Genomic DNA, 9,295 nt, shown 5'->3' on the forward strand with positions numbered 1-9,295 from the left:
TTCAGGTAACTGTGGATGTTCTTTGACATCAGGCCGAAATTCAACAAACAGTAGTTTCCTAAGGAAAGCTGCAACGTGGAGCCTGAGACCTGACACTGTGCCCGTGACCTGCCCACGCTTTCCGACGGGGAAGCCACTGGTCTGTCCTGCGCACCCTCGGAACGCACCATTTTACCCATGCGTGGTGGTCACGGTTACCGACTGACGCAGAGTCCACATGTCAGCACACTTCACCACAACACGGAAGACACACAGTTGTTAATGCCGGCACCCACCTCCTCAAATGTCCTTTTTTTTTCTTTAAAGATTTTATTTATTTATTAGAGAGAGACACAGCCAGAGAGGAACACAAGCAGGGGGAGCGGCAGAGGGAGAAGCAGGCTTCCCGTAGAGAAGGGAGACCGATGCGGGGCTCGATCCCAGGACCCCGGGATCATGACCTGAGCCGAAGGCAGTCGCCCAACCAACTGAGCCACCCAGGCGCCCTTTTTTTAAGAATTTATTTATTTATTTGACAGAGAGAGATACAGCAAGAGAGGGAACACCAGCAGGGGGAGTGGGAGAGGGAGAAGCAGGCTTCCCGCTGAGCAGGGAGCCCGATGTGGGGCTCGATCCCAGGACCCTGGGATCATGACCTGAGCCGAAGGCAGACGCTTAACGACTAGGCCACCCAGGCGCCCCTCTTTCCAAAAGATTTTGAGAGAGAGACCAAGTGAGACAGCACGAGTGGGGGGAGGGGCAGAGGGCGTGGAAGAAGCGGGGATCATGACCTGAGCCGAAGGCAGACGCTTAACTGACCCGTTGGAGCCACCAAGGCGCCCCTCAAATGTCTTCAATTACTGGGAAGCCATCAAGCCCGTGACGGCAGATGTGAACTCTTCAAAATTGTAATTTTCACCTGAAAGCTCAAACTTTATCATTAGCAAGGAATACTGTCAGCTGTTTTCCCTGAGACTCAGGTCATTCCTCTCTGAGAAAATGCCTGCCAAATACTGGGTCTGAAAACTGGAGCCTGTCCATTCTTTTCAGTACAAGGGGTGTTCCATGAGAGGGTAGCCAGTTTGGCCCAGGGCTCGTCCTGGAGAGCCACCCTGCTTTGGGGTACAGAAGTGCTTCAGAGGTACTTGCCATTTCATTACAGGGAACCTAAAGCGACGGGACACTGGAGTGGTGAGGTTCAACTGCGCTAACGAACAGTCTTTGCTGTCTCTCCAAAGACATTCCCGGGGAAAACGGCACATTTTACACAACCGACTGGTGCTAAGCAATGGACAGCACACCGTACAGGGAAATGCCACTGTCTGGACGAGCGTCTGCAGGCCGCTGCAGATGTCCACTCCACAAGAAGGCTGACAACATCACTGGTAACGCGCAGAGCTGTGAGAGCCCCAGGGATCCAGGAAACACACTGCGAGGACCTCATTACCTCCTATTCGTTAAGCACACCCTGGATACGGCAAAGCAAAAGCACATCTCTGTGCTTCAGTATCAGAAGGGGCCAAGCGTTTCCTTCCACAAAATTGTTCTAAAATCACTAGATTCTCCCTTCGGCGTCTCCAACTTTTCAAAATATTCTCCAAAAATTCAAAACATTAAGTTGCCAGATGTGGTTTCTTAAAAACAAAACCCAAAACATAATACATTACTTAAAAACAAAACCCCAAAAAACAGCTGTTAAGTGCCAGTGACGCAGGACTCTAAATCCTTATAAATCTGAAGGTGCAACTTCCAGGACGCATGCGTACCAGAAGAGATGTCGAGGCGCCCGGTGAAGATCTCTGGTTCTACACCCGTGAGGGCGGCTTCTCTAAGACCTAGCTGCACAACCATAAAGCAGGTCCTGCTTCCACAGCAGGACGAGGAGAAAACAGCCAGGATCTGCCCCACCTGGGGGCCAAACACAGTTTCTCCAAATCTCCTACCCGCCCCCATATTCAAAAAGAACAATTTTAACCTGTCACCAGAAATTACATACAATGTTACAACACAGCCTCACTGTTTCTGCCTCTGTTAACTGAGAATTTGAAATTCTGACAGACCAGGCCAAAGTTCCTATTTTGTCCTGAGGGTCAAGTGTCTCACAACCAATTCTTCCCTGTGGATGATGAAGGTTGAGAAGATGCAAAATTCTTCAAGCTACTGAAAAAGGAAGATTTCCCAACTGAGGACTCATTACTAGAACCGTCCCTAACGAGCACCTGGCTGGAAGTTTCGGACGACGCAGCGGCCCCGAAAGCACCAAAAGCTGTCCAATCACCAGCAGCAGCCGCCTCTCCCTCTCCACCCAGACCTTGAAGGTCCGCAGCAGCAAACACCCCACTGCGCTCTGACCACAGACAGAAGAGAGGTTTGAGTCCACAAAGTAAACTAAGAAATCCTACATCTACACAGAACCAGACTTGACTGTGTTAAAAGCTTTTGTAGCTAATTCAAAGTTTTGCTGCTACCAAAAAACACTGTCATTGTTAAAATTATTCTGATCAAGTGAAGGTGTCCCCAACAATAAGTTTCTCAGGAGATGAATATAAAGAGAAATCTAGAAACCACCCTGTTTAAAATTTCTTAGTACTTTGCTTTTACCCGTATGTGGAGACAAGAAGCAAAAGCTGCTACCTGAAAGCCTCTTGGGAACTGAGGCCCAGCCAGGCCCTGGTGTAAAGCTGGGCCTCCAGCTCAGCGTGGGTGAGCAACAGGCACTGGTTTCTCTCTGCCCAGTTTCTGCTGCAGAACACAGGCTCGTGACCTTGGTGGGCAACTCTACATGGGCGTCAGGAGCCAGAACAGCCACGTTGCATCTACCAAGGTTAAGGAGCAGGAAAGGAGGTTGTCACTGTTTTCTGTTTCATGGTGCGGACGGTCTCCTAAACTGCTACCTTGGATGGCTTTGGCCATGGTCTGCATTGTGTGCCCCAGCCCCTGAAATTCATATTGAAAGCTAGTCCCAAGGTGACAGCACCACTAGGAGATGGGGCCTTTGGGAGGTGCCTAGGTCGTTAAATCAGAGCCCTCATGAATGGGATCAGTGCCCTTAAAGAACCCCAGAAAGCTCCCTTGCCCCCTGCAACCCTGAAGACACCTCACCAGGACCTGACCATGCTAGCACCCTTATCTTGGGCCTCCAGAGCTATAAGAAATAAATGTGTTTTCTATCAGCCCCCCAGTCCATGGTCTTTTGTTAAAGTAGCCCAAGCAAACTGAGCCAGCTCCCCTCGTGTCTCTGAACACAAACCTGGTCTCAAGCACTGCAAGGGACTATAGGAATCCTACATTTTGGGGGACTGGTGCTCCTAAGACAAGGCCACCGCCTGGCTCTTGGTGAGCCTTTGAACTGTATAGGTTTTTGGGCTCACTGAAAAATCTGCCCTATGGGACAAGTTTGGCTACTGCTAAATACCCAAGAAGACACTGGGATGAGTTCCCAGAGTCTCCTGCCCTGCTTCCCCAACAGAGAGAAGGAGGAAGAGGGTGAGATGTGCGTACACTCACAGAGGGGATGAGGGCACCATAAGTCACTTCCCAGGACAGTATGACATTAAGGTGCCAGTCATCCCTGCTAAGCACTTTGGGGGCTGTTTCCCCTCAGATTGAGTTTCTAAGTCCTGTAGCTGTTAATTAAGAACACTGATCTTCCAGGGAAGACCCCTGCCCAACTGCCTATGTGGGTGGCTGGCTGGCACTCCCTTCTGGCACCAATGGGGGCACAGCTGCAGGACCCCGCACCCTGTTTTGGTTTCCCGGGTTCATGCCACGGGACGCCGGATCGTTCCACAGTCAACATAGGCCATGCTCACCCCCACTTTCCTGCAGCAGGAATTAAGGAGCCAGTGAAAGGCTGTGTATAATGAAAGGAAGTCGTACAATCAATGAGAAGGGCCACTTACGTGCTCAGACTGCAGTCAGGCCACATGACCTAAGGCCAAAAGAGGTCTCAGGGCCTTCCCACCCAGCCAGCACCCTGGCCATCTTGCTTCCTTGCAGGCGGTCTACCGGAGGGAGACATGTGCACTGGAACGACACATCACCCTTATTCCACACTCTTTGCAAAAAGCAAACACACAGCTGAGCCAATAAAAAAATTCAAAGACGTTGTCCATCTTCCTAAAAGTAACCTATTTCCACAGGTGTTAAAGTTTAGAGTCAACTATTTTGTAAAGTTCTCATTTCTTAACAGGGCAACGCTAATCATAATTAGAGCAGAAGTTCTCAAAATGTGGTCCACAGGCCTTTCAGGAGGTCCCTGAGCTCAAATTATCTGCACAAACACAAAAGACATCGTATGCCCCTCTCCCTGGCCACTCGCAGGAGCGTACTGTAGAGCTTTCCAGAAGCTAAATGACAGTGATGCTACCACAGTCTGCGTGCAGATGTGAGAATCCAGCTGCTGTCAGTTAAGCCAGAAGTCAGAGATTTACTAAAAGAACCACCACCATAAAACAAAACAATGCTACCTCTCTTACTGTTTTTGTCTTAGAAAACAGTTTCTATACGACGTTATTCATGTTAACGTGTGAGGTTTTATTATTTAAAAATGAGTAAGTTTACTGGTCTCCGTTTTCGTGCCAAGCCCAGTAAATACTAACATATGTAACAACTCACACTAAAGCTCTGCGGTGTCCCCAGTAACCACAGGTGTGAAAGAGGATCTTGAGTTCGCAGGTAAACTTACAGGACTGCTCTTGAAAGGCCAAAAGCAGTTCCAGGCCCTTCCCAGTAAGACCAAGAGGTACCTCCACACCCTGCCCCTGCCCTTCCTCAACCACAGTTTCAAGTGATTATGGAGAAGGCGCTTATTTCCAATGATGAAATGGCAGCCTCACACAGTGACAGCCACCTGAATTCAAAGACAACGGGGTCTGGAGAAGACACAGGCCTCGTCTCCCGAGCACCTGCTTCGTGAGTGCTGCTGTCAGAACTGCAAGCCACAGGCTGGCCAAGAGACAAGAATCATGACTGGAAACCTCAAGTCAAGAAGTCACTGCGTTTCACCAGGAGTCTTCCTTTCTTTCCCTGAGATTAGCAGAGGCCAACGTCTAGTTTTGTTTTGGGGGGTAGTGGACAAGGTCCGAGATTAAATAAAGAAGTTATAGAACAAGGGTTCACGCAGAGCAGAATTTGACAGTGCAGCCTGTATGTCCTGCAACGTCAGACTCTCACTGCTGCGCGTTTGAGAAGGGAAGAGGAAGGGCCTCTTACTGCTACAAGAACCCATACTGTGAAAAGGAAGACCATCTAAATCACAATCTAACAAACCCAGAGAGTCCACAACCATTGTCTACTAGCCCTGTTGTCTCCACTGGGGGCCAGGGCATCTGGTGGGGCATCCCAGTCCTGCCCACAGCAGCCGGCAGTGCCCCCCACCCCAGGTGCAAGTGGGGTAGTTCTTCTGATAAGCAGATTGCAGTTGGGAGGCTCCGGGGACAGCAGACCAGATGACGAGAACACAGACTTCACCCCCAGCTGCAAACCTAACAGGCAGACACGCTGAACAAGCGTGCTTCCCTCTGGGCTGTGCTTTCCTGCCTGTGAGACGTGGACAACTGTGAGCTCCCAACTTCCGAAAAGGCTATGTGAGACTACACCCCGTCAAGTGGCAGTCCGTGCTTGCACAGGGCACGCAAGCGGGAAGCGGTAGGTGTCATCTATTAAAATGACAATGCCCATGTTGGTGAGCATTTGGGGAGACAAGCCCTCTTATGAGGGTCTATTTGTCAAAGATTTACCAAGATCCCCTTATGTACTTGGCATGGGGCAGAGCAGGCAACATTCCTGTTCCCATGGACCAGGGGTGACACGCCTCACTGTGACTTGGCTGAGAGAACTGGGAAAGGACAGGTGCACATTTATAAGGGCGCTCCCAGCCACACTTTTTTTCTTTTTTCTTTTTAAAAACAAAGGGACACAAGCCAATGTCCATCACCAGGACACTGGTTTGGGGGAACAAAATCAAGAAACATCACATAATGGAATTCTCTAAGACCGCAATTGAAGGATGATGAACCACAGAGCCACTGCCATGGAAAGAGTCCCACACAAGTGAAGAGCACGGGTCACAAGTCAGCCCTGCACAGGGGCCACACTCCCTAAATACGTCCTGCCACACACACCCACCCATGTTCAAGAGCAGGGGAGCAGCTGTAACGTGGGCTTCTGCATGGGACCATTTCTAGCGTTTGCTGTTTTTCTTATATTGCTAATTTTCTGTATATCTGTAACCCAACACACAGTAAAGCTATCGTTATACTGGAGGGAGGAGCTCATTCACTTTCTTATAAAGGTGTATTAAACACCATTTAAAAGTCTTTATCAGCATGTGAAAAACAAAAACACAGCACCTAAGTTTGATACCCAAAGATATACCTGCTTTACAAGTAACACACTGGATAATGTGTTACTGATCATGCATGTTTTATAGTCATGGCCACAAGAAGTCTTATTCATACACGTGCAATTACCTACTCAATTTCACGTAACAACTTACCCTAAAAATTACTACTCGTTATGATAAAATAAGGTCTAAGCAAGAGAAACTCTTCTCCAGTAGTGGGGGCACCTAGAGCAAATGAGCTCAATTCAGACCATTTTTTGACCCTTCTTTCCCAATTAATGTGTTTCTAGTAACTGTAAACCACAGAGACTTTGTAATGGAATTAGCACCCATCATTTGATACGAACCATGAAAAAGGGAATATTAGATATCCACTCTAAGGGACCCTACCATGTAAATAAGAAGAAACAGGCAAGAAACTCCATTTAGGAAAACACCCTTCTTAATGGACTTCCTGAATCCATGGGGCCTGTAAGAATCAGGCCTCTATGACAGACAGTGCCCCACCGCAGGGACCCAAGGACAACAGTGATCTGGCCCAACCTGTAAATATGCCCCACCTGTCCTCTCCAAGAGCTAAATGGAAATCACCAGTATCACTGGATGAAAAGTAAAATGTCAACAAAAATAGACAACAACCAGAACCTTGAACACTTGCAAACATACACCAAACCAGAAAATAAACCAGTCCCTGAGCTGCTTTGGAACAGACTCCTTGTGAGTTAGACACCCGATGGGAGGAGGACTTACAGCGTCAACAGCAGGACCTGAAAACTCCACCGCCGTAAGAAAATGGGAGACTGAAGTCCCGACTCCAACCCCCCACCCCCCCCAAAACCCCACCTGAAACCCCGAGTTGCACCCACCTCTAAGCCCCAGCGACACATTTCCTCAACAAGCCACTGTCATGCTCACACATGCATACACACTGTGTGTGTCACTGTCTGACAGGACAGAAATCAGTGACCGTGGGCACCAGCAGACAGTAAGGAGAAGAGAGTAGCCAGTTACACAACTTTTTATTCGTGCCCTTTCTTCCTATCAGTACAGATCTTACTTTGCTTGAAATAACCTGAATTTAATCAAATACTAACAAGGGAGAGCTCTCAGTGGAAAATCAGAAGTAAAGATACGCATTATTCCTAAATTCGTTGTTAAAGTCTGCAAGAACACAATCAAGTAGGAAAACGGGGTGCCTAGAACATGCATCTGGCAGGAAGCTTCACCAGGCCTTGGGCCGGGTCTTCCCAGGTGACACTTCTGAGATGCCTCTGCTGCGTTTAGAACAGATACACTATGGACTAGTCATAGAGTCGTATATGCGTATACGCCAACCCCAGATTTCAATGAAGGGAGCCGGGATGTCCTCACAAGTCCCCACTGCACCTGTCTCCAGGACCGGGAAGGCCTTCCGGGTTGCTGCCACAGCCAGGGTGCTTAGCACACAGGAGGCCATAAATATTTGCAGAATAAACTGAGGAATCATTCTACTAAAGGTCACAGATCTTATTTCCTTAAAATGCATGGCTAAAACACCTTTCCTGGAAGCGTATTTCAGCCAGGGCCTCTGTGGCTCTGGAAGCTGTGGAACATGTGTCTGGGGTGGGCCTGACAGCCCACTGAGAAACAAGCTCCGAGCTCCTGGGCAAGTCCCTTCCTTGTGCTTCAGTTTCCTGGAGGCCAGAATCGGCACAGAATGCCCGAGTACATCAGGCTCAGATCTCATTCCTTCAGTGTGCAAAGGACATGGATATTGTTATCTACGTCCAAGGGATGATTTCAAGAGCATCTTCAACTTAACTCGCATGCTGTTGTGACCCATGGTCCCAACTCCAAGCTCATCTACTGAGGTGCTAGATTCAAAGCCAAAAACCTGGCCCTGAGCTCCAGTGTCTCACAGGCATTGTGGACTTTAAGATCTTTTGAATAAATCTGAGGACCTCGGTAGTAGCTGTAGCTTAGTACTGGGTGAGTCGAGTCTCCATTTGGCATAAATGACAGCTCACAGCGGGCACGACACCAACGTGAACCCTGTTCTGGGCACTTTACGAGTGGTAACTCATTTGAATGAGTAAGGTGCTTCTGTGCCCGTTCTAACCTCCAGGAAACTGAGGCACAAGGAAGGAACCTGTCCAGTAGCTCAGAGCTTATTTCTAAGTGGGCTGTCTGGGGGGTGGGGGGGTGGGGTGGGGATGAAGACAAGACACGGAAAACGGGAGAAAACGAATGGGGATCTGAGCGCCCAAGGCATGAGAGACACAAAAGGGACCACGAGGGGCACACCTCCCTTGGAAGCTGAAAGTTGACCCTTTCTACTTTCAAGATGACCAGATGTGACACAAATATGGCCAGTATACATCGAAACGACAAAATAACGAAACAAAAACCAAAAATCAGTATTTTATACCTAGGCAAATACTCATTTTAAATGAAACTGATTTTCCGAAATCCTTCCCTGCTTCCTACAGCACCAAATACCACCCATCTATCCTAACGTCATCCTTCCTGAGAGTAGCCGGCTAAATAAGAGTGACCAGTCCCCACGCTCTAAAAACAGATCCTAGAACGAAACTTCACAACCTTAGAGGGTATCTAGAGCAACTAACCGAGCTGGAAAACAGAAACAGAGAATGCACTCCAACCGGATGCTTTCTCGAAATACAGTCGTTTCCGTGCCGTAAGCCAGCCGGCCTCGGAACTTCCAGGAGAAGGCGGTCCCCTTCTCGCGGGCTGTTCCGCCTCCCGCACCGCCGACTCGGAGCAACGCACACGAAGTTGCTGTCACTCCTTCCAGTCCGTTCAAATCGCGACCAGGCCACGCCGAGCGAACACCCTCCCCGGCCGGATCCGGCCCCAGGCGGGCCCCCCGCCCCCCACTCTCCCGCCCTCCCCTCCCCCCCACGCCCCCGCGGACGTGAGAAGATGGCGGCGGCCGCGGGGCGGGCGGGGGGGAGCGGGGCGGCGTGGGGG

The sequence above is a fragment of the Neomonachus schauinslandi genome, chromosome 10, assembly GCF_002201575.2.
Source record: "Neomonachus schauinslandi chromosome 10, ASM220157v2, whole genome shotgun sequence".
Lineage (NCBI taxonomy): Eukaryota > Metazoa > Chordata > Mammalia > Carnivora > Phocidae > Neomonachus > Neomonachus schauinslandi.